Genomic DNA, 13,696 nt, shown 5'->3' on the forward strand with positions numbered 1-13,696 from the left:
CGCCCCCTCTCCCACAGGATCCGCGTATGGTCTCGGTGCTCACATGCGATGCAATCACAGTTCAGCACCGGCGCCTTTCATTGAACAATACCACAAACTTGAATAACGGACACAAGTATTTCGTCGTGCCTGCTTAAAAGGATTTAACGCTTCATACGCAGCATGTCTTTACTTTTCGTAAGTAATGTTTGCAATAGACGACAGCGCCGTGTTCTTGTGTCCTAATTGTCTTTTGGTCGCGCTCTGTACTTCATCGTCCAGAGGAAGATCAGTAGTGCTGCCATATTTATTTTCCAAAAAGCTGTATATTTGATGGAAATTTGGCGCAGTGTCGTCAATTGTCGGCCGGTGGCACCAACAGGTGCAGTGATATCGATTTTCAGCTCTCTAGTGCTTGGGAGTCGGCATCCTGAATCCGAAATTCTGCGTTCACAGCGGTGGGCAGCTGTGACCTTCAGGTGTGGTTTCATACAGTATGTGATTTTTTTGCGGACGCTTGTTTCCTAGCGTGCCGAGTTAGGACATGTTTTCCATCTTTTGCATTATAGTTTCTGGTAGGCGGTGAGTGTTCACATTTCAGGTAGAAAGGACGTTAAAACTGGACTAGAATTATTTATTGATGTGTGGTGCATCAAGTGATGAGTACCGTTATTGTGTGGCTGTAACACTGAATTCAGATCTCTCAATGTCACTGCACCATTGTCGGCCAGTGACATTCATAGCCATAGGCTACAATAGTTCTAAGTTTTTGTGGGGGAGGGGGCAATGGTTCATTGTAATTTGGCTCAAGTTAATGCTGAGGGGGCTGCTGATCTTTTTTGTGAAATTTGGATGGAGGCAAGCATGCTAAAAATCCATCCACAGCACCAAACCATAACATAATGATGATGCTGAACCTAGAGCATGCATGTTTGGATCTGAAGCTGGGTTAAATGAAGTTGACTTTTTGAAGGACTGTTATGGGTGCTTTTTTGTTAAAGCTTATCTCAGCAACAAAATAATTTTGTGAAACAGTGATTCCATATGATTTGAGGTTGGTGGTGACCTATGCCAAAGTTGAGCTTGTGAAGTATATCCCGTGCATCTGCTGACATTGTTGCTGGAATATCACTGTTATGCAGGGTGTGTTCTCAGCACTCATCATGACGTCACATGCTTTTTCAGTCTCTTGGGGGATAATTGTGCCTCCTGCCTCCCCCAGATGCCAGACTGTAAATCATCATGTTACACTGAACATGTCCAGCATAGCAGAAGCAGTAGCAATCCAGTGCATGCATACTCTTAATCTAAATGCTCGAAGGTTTACTGCATGCTTGACACCAATTCGGGCTCATTGACGTAATAACTCAAGGCATGTTGCTGCAAAGGTATGTCAGGCAGAAATACTCCTAAAACATTTTTCAACACCTCAACAAACAATTTGACCAAAATTTTCAAGCGAAGTAATTAACAAATTAGCACAAGCTGGCCCAGCCTGAATTTGGCACACAGTTAAATGCACCTATTTTTGCACAGGCATCTAATACAGTATATGGACTTTTGGGCAGACCAGCTCAGATGTGGCAACACTCCCCATACTTGGGCATGCACCTGTCCCCCATGGAAGTTAGCTGCCTTCATTGGCATTGAATGAAGTCTGTTTTTTTTAAATAAGTGAAAAACAGAATGGCAAACATAAAAGACAGCAGAGACATGCCACCCTATGTCAGAAAATAAAATGATACAACCTCACCCATTCAAAGCCCCATGCTTGCATAGCAGTTAGCCAGCAATGGGTCATTGCTGTGGAACATTGAAACAATAGGACAATTTTGAACAATGGAACATTGCTGGATGGCTGGAACCTACCTACCCTGTCATGAGCAAACTGGTGTGAGGACAGGGCAGACATGCAAATCAATTGAGATGAGTGTGTGGGGGGGGGGGGAGGCAGATAACATATTTCAGCAGTCTTAGAAAATTGAACCTTATGTGAGTGGGGTCAAGCAAATTTGTCTGCCAGGAGGTAATGGTGTTTTTTCAAGTTTGACATGAGAATCTTTTACCTCAAGGAACAGCTTTTAGTTCAACAAGATTGTAAACTTATAGCTTATTGATGTTGAGTGAGTAGTGTATGGTAGAGTGAACAGCAGATTCAATGTTGCCATGGCTTTCCATGTTATTTTTTCTTATGCATAGCTGCAAGTCTAGGGAGCACAAGTTATAGTATTTTAATCTATAAATCCTAGTTTCTCAGGGTGAAACAATAGCCAGTGTTGTAATGTTCAGTAGTCTGCCCTTGTCATGTCATTTGCAACCATGAGTTGTGTCACCTCCCTCTGGTCCTAGCTCTACACCCAGCGATCTTTTTCAGTTTTGAAAATCAAGTCAGAAGATAGAAGGAGGATTTCTCTTTAGATGGGGGAAATCAGTCCCGATTTCGCTGCAGGGGACGTGTACTTTCAAGATGAAGATTCAAAAATGGGTAAGTAAAAGCCTTTAGTGCATGGTTGTTTGTGTGACTTTCAGCCCTAGCGAGAGGGTGTTCATGGGGAAAAGGTGGGGATAAATTTGGGGGTTCATTGCGTTGTCCAGACCTTATGCTGTTGCTCAGGCCTAGTTGTACACCTGCCGGGTCAATGTGATCGCTAGGGAGCTTACCATGTTGCCCTTGATATCTTTGCATTTTGTCGTAGCAGCCCACGCTGCTGTTGGTACACTATCTGCGTACATGCCTGGGCAATCTTGATCGATTAGGTTTCCCTCCACGGATTCTTGTCATTCGCTGGAAATGCTCTATACGCTTTTCCGGACCCCACATGCCACGGTACACTCAGTTGCTCAGGGGCGCTTCACATTAGTTTCGGGTTCTTTTCACTTGCTCGGAGGGCCTTATGCTGTTGATGGGGCTCTTCAGAGGTAAGGCACCGAGACACTCCATGCTCAGGGGCCCTCTACTTTGATCGGGGGCTCTTTCCTTTTCATATCATTTTTGGATGATTGTTCGCTCCTATCGGGGCCCTTTCTGTTAGCCTGCGCGGACACTCTTGATCGCACAGGGGATGAATTATGGTCTTGGGTATTTTCCCCTTGCTGAAGGGTCGTGTGCTCTGGCCGGGGCCTCATGTCATCCTTGAGAACCTTGCTTTTGACGTGAGCCTCTCTGTTGGCCTGACGCGGCACCCATCCTTGGTGCCCTAGCCTGAGAACAGCAGTCAGATATGCCCTGATGAATTTTATATGCAACTGTCAAAAGTAATTTTACGTGCCGCCATGCCGCCGTGCTGTATTTGTCATTTCCCTTGGCTGTTGAATGCGTGACAATTATTCTATTTTTGCGTCACGTTCTTAATAGATTTAGAATGCTAGGATATTTTGCACTCCTATATAACAAAAAAAAACTACACTAGCCATGAGCCATCAGCTGATCGCCTGGACCAGCCGGTCAGCCGTTAATAAGCTAGAAATCAAGCTCGTGCTTAATTTTAATGGTGTTTAGCTGCAATTTCAGTTTATTTTGGCCGTTTGTCCCGAAATCCTTAGCCGCTCAATGGAAGGATTTACCATGATTTGGATAAAATGAATAAGGTCCACGCGTGTGCATTCGAAGCACGCCTAGCCTTCTAGGGCTGCGCGCAGTAAGATGGATTCCCGCATTGGCTATATATTATATATATAATATATATATATATATATATATATATAATATATATATATATATATATATATATATATATATATATATATATATATATATATATATATATTATATCTACGTAGCAGGGGCCCGAATGCGAGGATTTTTTGGAGGTGGTCCCAAACTCCAAGGGGGCTCCACCTTACCCTTGTGGGACCAACAGTAGTATTCCGTCACTTTAGCTCGTGATTTTGCCGTAAGAGTCATCCGCCATCCCTTAACTGTACATTTATTTTTCGGACGTAGCTGACCTGGAAAGACGCCTGGATGGATGTCAGACACTTTGCATGCAGTTCACAACCCTGACACGAATAGGCGGCGTCGGGATTAACCACTTGCTCTCTTTGTGCCAATCAACATACGACCCTGGCGTAATTTAAGGCTTCTTGCACTGACAGTTTGCATTGTTGCTGCAGCAGAAAGACGCGTTCATTCGGCTGTGAGCAGACTCTGTCCAGGGCGGCATGCGCACCATGCGTCAGTCTCACGCCTGCCTCCTAGCATTCGCGTGAATGAATAGAAACTGTTGAATGAAACCGTTGGCAAGCAGCGCGTGGCGTAACGTCCCGCCTGCGGTGGCCTGGCCGGCTGAAAAATCCGGACCAACAGGATCAACATAGCTGAATGATCATGCCACTTTTGAAGGCTTTCAAAAGAGAACTTTGATCTTTGGAGTCTATTGAAGCACCGTGAGAATTAACACCCGAGTTAAATTACCTGTGGGAATTATTTTACTTGAAATTCTTGCTTCTTGCTAACGTAAGTTACAGCGGGAGCAATATTATGTGGTTTGTTTTGTGTGACCAGTTCTTGAGCCTGACTGAGACATTGGTGTATATGTGTGGCGGTCCAGTGGCTGGTTTGTCAGATACTAGTTATAAATTATTTTTAGATGACATTTTAGGTGCCTAAAAGGAATTTAAACACGAGCGGCGCCCGTATCGTCGCGGAGTATTTTGATGATGACGATCGTGTGCCGTAGCGCACCGGCTGCTGGCGCGATTTGCGCAAAATTATCGCTAAGTCCAGGGCACCGTAGCTATCAGTGTAAACCCTGAAGTTGTCGGCATTGACTTAAACGAACCTTTTCTGTAACGTCTGAGTGTGTTGAATGTGGGCAGTCTAGAATCTCGAAGCATCATTGCATTCTGTCGGAGACCGGTCCGCTCGCGTGCCCAAACACGTCAGTTTGACTTGAGATTGGTTGCAGCTGTCACGGGATAGGCCGGACGCCCTCTCGCTACGATAGGGGGGGGGGGGGAAGGGTAGAAGAGGGGGCCTTATCCCCCCTCTGTTAGGTCTGTCCGGAATAATTTTTGAACGGTGTTGAGCACACTGCTGTAATTTTGGTCGACTGAGTTTACATCAGTTTGACACCCGATGTGAAAATTTGAAGTTTCTGGCCATGACGGTTCATGTTTGTGACCTCTTTTGCGCGGTCATATCAGTGACATTTTCATCAAGAGCGAAAAACAACCCGCATTTCTCGCAGGAAGTGCACGCCAAAGTGGTTTCCTAGACCACCGTCTTTTCGTCACTGTACTGCTCTGAAGTGCATTACTACATAAATGTCGCTCTGGTGACTAAGTCGAATTTTTGCAGGCGACGAGGTCAGGTCATCCAAGGTCAAGCTAGGTCGAGATTTGATTTTGGTCACCAGATTTGGCTACTGAAAGCTCCCACGAATTAAGCGTTAATGACGCATCTGTAAGTCCTCTACAGTATACCTAGACTTTTGCAGATTTGAACATCATTGCATTCTGCACCCCAGACAGTTGCACTGTCAGGGGTTTGCAGGATGCACGCACCGACTGTCGCTGCCTCGAAAGCTTGTGCTTAAATAACCAAGAACGGTGTGATCAATATTTACGGTACCTACTCCCGATTGTCCGCTTCTTTGAAGCAGTACAAAACCAAAACCAAATCCAATGATAGGTTTTTGCAACAAAAACCTGTCATTGGAGTATCCGAACGCTATGCTCACAAAATGCAGGTCATGAAAGGGTCATGCGCTCAAACCTCCAGTTGTCAGTGCATGCTGAGATCGGGGCCAGCCGTCCTCAGGACCGCAAACCCACCACAGCGGTGCGCCGCTCGGGCTGGCGCACTGCTGTGGTGGGTTTACGTGGCGGGTAGCAAGCGCTGTCACAGCGGGCTGGGACTGTGCTTGGCTCGCAGCCATGTCATAAATGTGGAAGCCCGACCACACGTGAGCGGGGTAGATGTTGAGACTGCACGTTATATGTTGTCGGCGTAGGTAGGCTGAGCCGATGTTTACCGCTTGGCGGCCTGTTGAACTGATGACGACGACCTGGTGACCGGCTGGCGGCGGCCCGTCGAGCTGCTGGTGATCACCTGATGACCTGGCGGGCTGGTGTGTGTCGGCTGCCGCGCTGGTGCTGATGACCTGGCGCTCTGTCCGGTCCGGCGAGCTGGAGCGCCTGATGAGCCGCCGCCGATCGCCCCCGGGCGTGATGGCCTGACCAGCTGACGCGAGTGCCCTGTCGCCCCAGTGTCGGGCGTAATGCTCCGGGCGCCGCGGAGGCTGCCCCGCCCCCCGTCACCGGCGCCCGGTGGGCTGGCCAACGGCGCCGTTTAACCTAGTGATGGCGAGCTCTAAAGGTAACGAGCGGCTGGGCGCAGCGCGTGCCGCCCCGGCCGCCGGCCGTGCTGCCCGTTGCCACCCGCTGCCCAGACGCGCCCCTCGGGCGGGTGCTGCGAGGCATGACGTAGCAGGGCAAGGCGGGCCGGCAGCTCTGTGCGCAAGGTCGCTGCTGCGCTCAGGTTTGTTCTGCTGTGGTGTCGATAGTCAGGTTTTGTTGCGTTGCAGCATTGGTAGTCGGGTTTGTTGCGTTGCAGCATTGGTAGTCAGGTTTTGATGCGTTGCAGCGTTGGTATTCAGGATTTGATGCGTTGCAGCGTTGGTAGTCAGTTTTTTATGCGTTGCAGCGATAGTAGTCCCTGACGTCCACCGGCGTATGCTATTTTTTTTCGCTGCTTCCGTGATGTGAAAAAGCCAAGAAGCAGACATCACAAACTCGTTAGGCTTCCATCCTCTTGGCGGGCATGTGAGGCTCGCGCCGGTGCATGGTACGCTGTAGCTTGCTTGAATCGCTGCGATTTTGTACTCCGTCTCCATTTATCAACCCCTGTTTGTGATCTCCAGCGTACTGTGACCAAATACCGCGAGCTTCCCTGCTCGCGCTGGACGCAGCCACATCCTGTTCCAATCGACCTGCGGCCATGGTGCCCATGGTCCATGGATTCATGGACCTCAGTTCAGGGTGTTTGCATGTCGCCTCTCGGGAAGTGTAGAGCGGACTCGCGTGGCTTCCTCCACCCGTTGCGAGTGGTGGCTCCAACATGGTACCACCAAACTGTGTAACCTGATGGCCCCAGCATGGTTTCCACCTGAGGCTGTGTTCGCGTTGGTTCCAGCATGGTTCCACGGCCCTCCAGCATGGTTCCACCTGGCCGTGTGCCCGCGTTGTTGTCGGCTTGGTTGGGCACACCCGTGTGCCACGGCTGGTGGCCTCAGTGGCAGTGCTGCTGCGTCCCGCCCTTTTGGCTGACCTGCTCAGGGGTGGGTTCGGTCGGACGCGGGGGCAGGTCTCCCGTCGGTCCCGCTGCCGGGCTGGGGCGGGGCCGCACCATCACGCGGGTGTCCCGGCCTCCCGCCCCGGCACACCAGGGGATGTGGACATGCGCCACGAGGTCTGCTGGAGCCAAACCGCTGAGACGCTGCGCCCGTGTGGAGTACGACTGGTGCATTGCATTCGTATTGGTCGTCGTTATAACACTCGCGTGTGTTGCCGTTTTGACATTCGTTGTGTTGACGTCTTCGGTTGCGGCAGTAGGAGGCGCTGCGTTTGTCCGTATACCCTTCCATAAGTATATGACGGTGTCGTCAAAAAATTACCATGTGTACGTATTTGAGGCGATCTATACGGACCGGTCAGATATTGTGTTTATATAGTCTACAATCATAAGGTATATGGTGTGTGGACATGCGATTTAGGAAAATATAGTTTTATGCACAGTATGTAACAGCAATAGTTTCATTCTGGCATCTACCTCCAAATTTGGAATGAGTGGCTTTGTTCCTGATCACGACACATGCAGCTTATGTTTGTATTCCGTGTACAGAAATCTTGCGTTTACGCTGCTCCTAGCGACGGGCAGTAAATGATTCACCGCATGACCGAAGGGGTGGGATGCGTGGAAAACAGTCAGATAAGACAGGAGACTTGATGCGCTGGCCTGTGGTCGCGCGATAGGCGACACTAATGCTTGCACCTGGCCTGTTCTGTGGTCCCAAACCTGAGCAGTGGATCTCGTGGTGTTAAGTATATTTCTTCTTTTCTCAACGTTAAGCGGTTTTTCGCCGTGCACTGAACAGTTGTTATGACTTGTGATTAACCCGCAAACCTATGGATGTAAGGCCGTCTTGATCTCATCAAACCTGTTTACTGGATGTCACTTAGGAATGGAACTCAATGGATGTGAAAAAGCAGGCTTTACGTGAGAGCTCGTGACCAGCGACCTTGGCATCTGCCCAGCACGCTGGGCTGGTCGTGTCTGTGCGGTAGCAGTGACTTCAATGTGGTGTTCAAAGCACACTGAACAACTTAGGGAGGACGCAATTGCTGTGCGTCGATTGACTATCAAGTATTGGCCTTTTCAGTTGTTTTAGGTCCCATGAACTTCAACAACATGGTATAGTGTCATTTTCAGTTGATTATCTTCCTTTGAGGTGCATGCTTCGGGTCGCTTTACGGCTGGCCTTTCTCCTGATGTGTCTTGTCGGCCTGTGGCACGCGCAGGTGTACGGAGGTCTCCGTAAAGATCCGCCCCTTGTTTTGGAAGGGGAGGGGGGACGCCGTCGGCCAGCGGTTATCTCTGTGGAGACTGACGAACGTCTGAGTGACTCCAGAACCACCCGCAGACCTGTGCCAGTTTCTTAGGATATCTGTGCTATACTTAACTAAGCGCGCGACGTAGCGAAGACCACTTCAAGGCACGAATCCGTCGCCGTCCCAAAGACTGACATCGTGCCGCTGGGGCCGTGCTGAGGAGCGCCGCCGCCCCACCGGCCCCGTCCCGAGTGTGACCGGCGGGGACCGGCGCTCCGCCGCTCGTGCGCCGCCCCACCGGACCTGTCCCGAGTGTGGCTGGCGGGGACCGGCGCTCCGCCGTTCGTGCGCCGCCCCACCGGCCCTGTCCCGAGTGTGGCCGGCCGGGACCCGCGCTCCGTCGCTCGTGCGCCGCCCCACCAGCCCTGTCCCGAGTGTGGCCGGCCGGGACCCCGCGCTCCGTCGCTCGTGCGCCGCCCCACCGGCCCTGTCCCAAGTGTGGCCGGCCGGGACCGGCGCTCCGCCTCTCGTGGGCCGTCCCACCGGCCCTGTCCCAAGTGTGACCGGCCGGGACCGGCGCTCCGCCGCTCGTTGCGCCGCCCCACTGGCCCTGTCCCAAGTGTGACCGGCGGGGGGACCGGCGCTCTCGCCGCTCGTTGCGCCGCCCCCACCGGCCCCGTCCCGAGTGTGGCCGGCCCGGGACCGGCGCTCCGCCGCTCGTGGGCCGTCCCACCGGCCCTGTCCCGAGTGTGACCGGCGGGGACCGGCGCTCCGCCGCTCGTGCGCCGCCCGTCCGGCTGACCTTGCCTTCCGACGGCGCCGGACGACCGTCGGCGATAGGCCACGGCCGGTGTCGCCGCCCAGCTGATTGCCACAGCTGTTTGGCGTCGGCTCCCGGCCGCGCGTGCCGTGACCACCGGCTCACAGTCACGGTGGCCGGCGCGGCCGGTGGCGGGCACGTGACGCCGGCGGCGCCCGTTTACCCACCACCACACACACTGGCGACGCACCGTACGCGCAGGGGGGCCGCGCGTGCCAACACTGTTAACGGCGGGACGGCCGAGCCGAAATGTGTAGAAATGGTCGCGTGGCAGGACGATGAAATGCCGACATTGTCTGAGCTACGTCGCCGGAATCTTCGTCATCGCGCAACACACCTCGCATGCTTTCAGTCGATGTGTGTAAGCATTGGCCTGTTTCGTTGCTAGCATATGTAGGACGAACTAGTGAGCTTTCGGCATCAACTATTCGTATACAGTTTCCAGCCATGCGGTGCTAGATAGATTGCATCACTTTGGGCGTCTCTGTCAGTAGCTTTATATCCGCTCCTTATGCATGCCTGATCATAATCACGTGCATTGAAGCGGACATTGTCTACGCAGCAACGGTGCAGCCTTTGTCAGGTCTGCAGTGAGTGACCGCGCCTATCGTGGCTGATAGCAGCTGTCCCATTACGGACAGATATGTTTTGTCAGCTCTGGGCAGGCGTTCGGCGAGAAGTCAGCTCCGCGTATTTGGCCGGGAGGCCCCTCGATAGCGGCAGTCTCGGCGCTGTCGTGGCTGGGCGGTGCGGGGGGCGACGCGTCGGTCCACGGCTCTCTCGGACCGGCGACGGAGCGGCGCTGGACGGGGCGGGCGCCGTGTTGGTGTGGCAGCGGTGTTCGCCGGACGGCCGTCAACATTGAGCGGCGTCCCTGGGCCGGCGGCCGGCGGACGTGGGTGGTGCCTCCCTGGCGCGGGCGGGCGGCCACCCCCTGGTCGGCACCACTCAGTAACCCTGCCCGGTGCGGGGACGTGCGGTATTCCCGGCCAAGCGCCGCCTCGCTGCGACCGTCCTGTCCCGGCGGCGTGCCCTGCGCTGGTGCCCGCTGACCGGGGCCGCCGCGCCGCCTCTCGCGCCACGCCGGAGCGCTGGGCGGTCCCCGCTGACTAGGCGTCGTGCCGCGCAGACCTGCTGCGTGTGGGCCGCCGGCTGCAGCGCGGCTCACTCAGCCAGAGCAGCACCGACTCCGCCTGCCCGCCGGGCCCAGGTCAGGCGCCGCCGCCGCCGCCGCTCCCCGGCCGCCCTCGGCGCGGCGCCAGGCGGGCCGCTGCGGCCGCGTGCCGTGCGCCTCTTTTGCTTGGCTTGTGCTCTGCGTCTGACATTCTCGCTGCGCTTGTTCGTTTCGCTCTTTTCTCTCTTTCTGTACGTGGATGTCTGTCGCTTGGGTGCTGTGTTGTACTGCCGTGGTGTTTCTGGATGCCTCGGTTCGCGTGGCTTTGACGTTGTCTTGTCGCCAATTCCCGTTCAAGTTCTTCTGTGTCCAATGTCAAAGCGCAACGTGCGTCCTTTTCTATTTGCGTGGCATGTACGCTTCGATTTTATACCGTGCGTTTTGGCGTACGCACCAGTGACTTAGACATCAGGATATGAAATAGAATTGTATCATTCCCAGCGCATATGCTTACACAGTGCTGTTTGGGAATTGCATGACTTGCAGTTTTTCTAGGAAACTCACTACTTGGGTGTACATTTCTCTGGCGTCTGCAGCGTTGACTGTTACCACGCACATGATGGCAGTGGGGCCGGGGTAGTTTTGGCTCGATGATGTCATTAATCCACGGCCAAAAAATCATAGTGAAGGTACGGTTAAGGGCCCGTTGTTGACGTCCATGGAGTCCTGGCAGCCTACTGTAGCTCGTACACTTCACATTCAAACGGCCCCCCAGCATGCCCACGCACCATCCCGGCGGTAAAGCGCGGCCGGACGAGCGCCGTCCGGCGGTAAAGCGCGGCCAAGCGCGGCCGGACGAGCGCCGTCCGGCGGTAAAGCGCGGCCGGACGAGCGCCGTCCGGCGGTAAAGCGCGGCCGGACGAGCGCCGTCCGGCGGTAAAGCGCGGCTGGACGAACCTGTCCGGCGGTAAAGCGCGGCCGGACGAGCCCGTCCGGCGGTAAAACGCGGCCGGACGAGCGCCGTCCGGCAGGCAGCCAGTCCGGGCGCAGTGATCGTGAGCCCCTCAGAAGGTGGTTGGCTCTCACCGTAAGACACTCAGGATGTCACCACGTGCGCTCGCGTCTGCGAGGCGTGTGGTGCAACTCGGACGACTCGCCGCCGTATAGGCTGGACAAGCCTTGTAGCTCGACACGGCCCATTGGCGTGATGGTGGGCTGGTAGCGACGAGGATCATCTCGAGGACACTCCAGGGTTCGAGGCGTGATCGTTTTTGTATTTCAGCGGTCTCCCTTGCGGTCGGACTCCGCAGCCACTATGTATGATGAACTGTTTTCCTAGGGAGACGTAGCGATCACGTGTGTGGTTACCCTCACCGAGTAGCCCTGCTATGTGGCGTGGTTTTGCTGCGTTTGCCTATGAATTTTTTTTTTTTGCTGCATTTACCCTGACCAAATTTGATGGTTGCTGCACCACTAAGTCATGCTGCGCACTACTTCGTGTAATTCGCTCTGAATTGTGAAGAGCATCATTGTAACTCCTGTTGTAATTCTTGCTTCCGGACGATCGCTACCCCTTCGTTTCTCCTGCGCATGCCTGACTCGCTGCGGGGCTCTTTTCCAATGGCGCCTTGCAATGTCATGTGAATTGCATATTTCGTCTTAACGCAAACGACTGTTAAGGTATTGCATCAATGTATCTTCGATCTTCTCTTGCGTTTTCGAAGTACACGATATTGTGTACTTGCGTTTTTCGAAGTACACCATGTTCTGTACCGCTCGTTAAATGTGGGTTTTCCCTAGACTGCTGACTTAGAGACAATTTTCCTAAGCGGTGAAGCGAGCGGTACGTGCCCAAACTGACCCATGACAGGTCCGAGAACTAGTACTGCTGTCGCTGCGGATGGCACCTACTTCGTACGGAAGGAAGTGGCTGACCACAGAGCGAGGAGAAGAGCACGGAAGATTGGTGCGGGCGCCGCAGTTACCCCGCTTCAAAAATTATGCATATGACCCTGCAGCATGTGACTGTTTGCTTTTCGGAAACGGCGATGGCGGACTTCGCGGCGATCATTCCTGCGATGTCATGCTGCACGTATTTGCGCTATCGACAGCCGCGGCGGTGGCTGCCGATACTGAACCGTCGCGGTGCACCGTGACGTTGCATGATTCATGACGCGGTGCACGCCCCAGGCTGTTGGTCCAATATCTCACGCCGTAGGCGCGCAACGGTCAACTTATGCCCATTCCGTGCGAGGAATGCGAACAGTTGATGCCGCTAAGTTCCACGTTATATGTTCTGGTGCGATGCGGCCGGGGGGGGGGGGGGGGGGGGCGTGGACTGCGGTCGCATGAGTCATCAGCGCGCCGCCAGTAAGTGCTAGGGCGTGATAGGCTTGCCTGATGATGGCGGTGATGTCTCACGCCCAAAGACCGTCGCGGCAGGTCGCGGCTGCTTGGCCGCGTACACGGCTGCTGACTAGATTCAGTTGTGAAGGGTGTCCACGTGTTTTGCAAGTGGGCACTAGCTCACGTTGCTGCAGATGAATTATTTAGATGTCTCTGAGTGGGTCCTTCATTTCGCAAGTGCTGGTGGCATTTGTGCCGAGAGAACAATTCCAAGGTTATGGTGTGGCAGAGCCGGCCATTTGTTTCTATAAGTGGGACCTCCGTCAGAGCACGTTTAATACCTCGCTGCTTTCATCCGGAGCCAGCTGGTTTCCAGACCAGCCAGCCAGAAGCCAGTGGACGGAACGTTGCAATGCACAGCGCTATGTCGTTGAAGAAGGGCTGGCCTCTCGAGCTCTGCGAGCGCTCGTTCTTTTGCCGCTCGTACCGGGCGCTGTTCCCGTATAATACGGCCTCGCTGCTCCCCAGGTAACGACACGGCGGCCAACGACTCGAGCGGCAGCGGCAAGGTCGGCGACCTCTCCACCAGCGCCTCCGGCACGCTGGTGCGTACTGCGCCCTTGTCCTTGTACAAACCGGCGTCCCGGCACGCTGGCACGCACCGTGCTCGGGTCTGCCAGCCATTTCCGACCGGGTTCCAGTGTTATCCTACAAGTGAGCCGCAACACCCTGGCGCATGCAGGCCAACCCCACTGATGGCGTGCAGTCGCGGGCAGCCGGATGCCATTTGAAAACAGCTGACGGCGCTGCCAATGTTGACACTCGACGCCAACGACTGTTTCTTGACGCTGGCGGCTCAAATGGCTCGGCACGCCACGTCGCCCCGC

General features: G+C 54.1%; 1 pseudogene; it reads left to right on the forward strand.

Annotated features, from left to right (window-relative positions):
* The first annotated feature begins 385 nt into the window (after positions 1-385).
* LOC119096260 (oxysterol-binding protein-related protein 8-like) overlaps positions 386-13,696 on the forward strand; it is a 36,817-nt pseudogene continuing 23,506 nt past the window's right edge.

The sequence above is a fragment of the Pollicipes pollicipes genome, unplaced genomic scaffold (genome assembly GCF_011947565.3).
Source record: "Pollicipes pollicipes isolate AB1234 unplaced genomic scaffold, Ppol_2.1 Scaffold_192;HRSCAF=218_pilon_pilon_pilon, whole genome shotgun sequence".
NCBI lineage: Eukaryota > Metazoa > Arthropoda > Thecostraca > Pollicipedomorpha > Pollicipedidae > Pollicipes > Pollicipes pollicipes.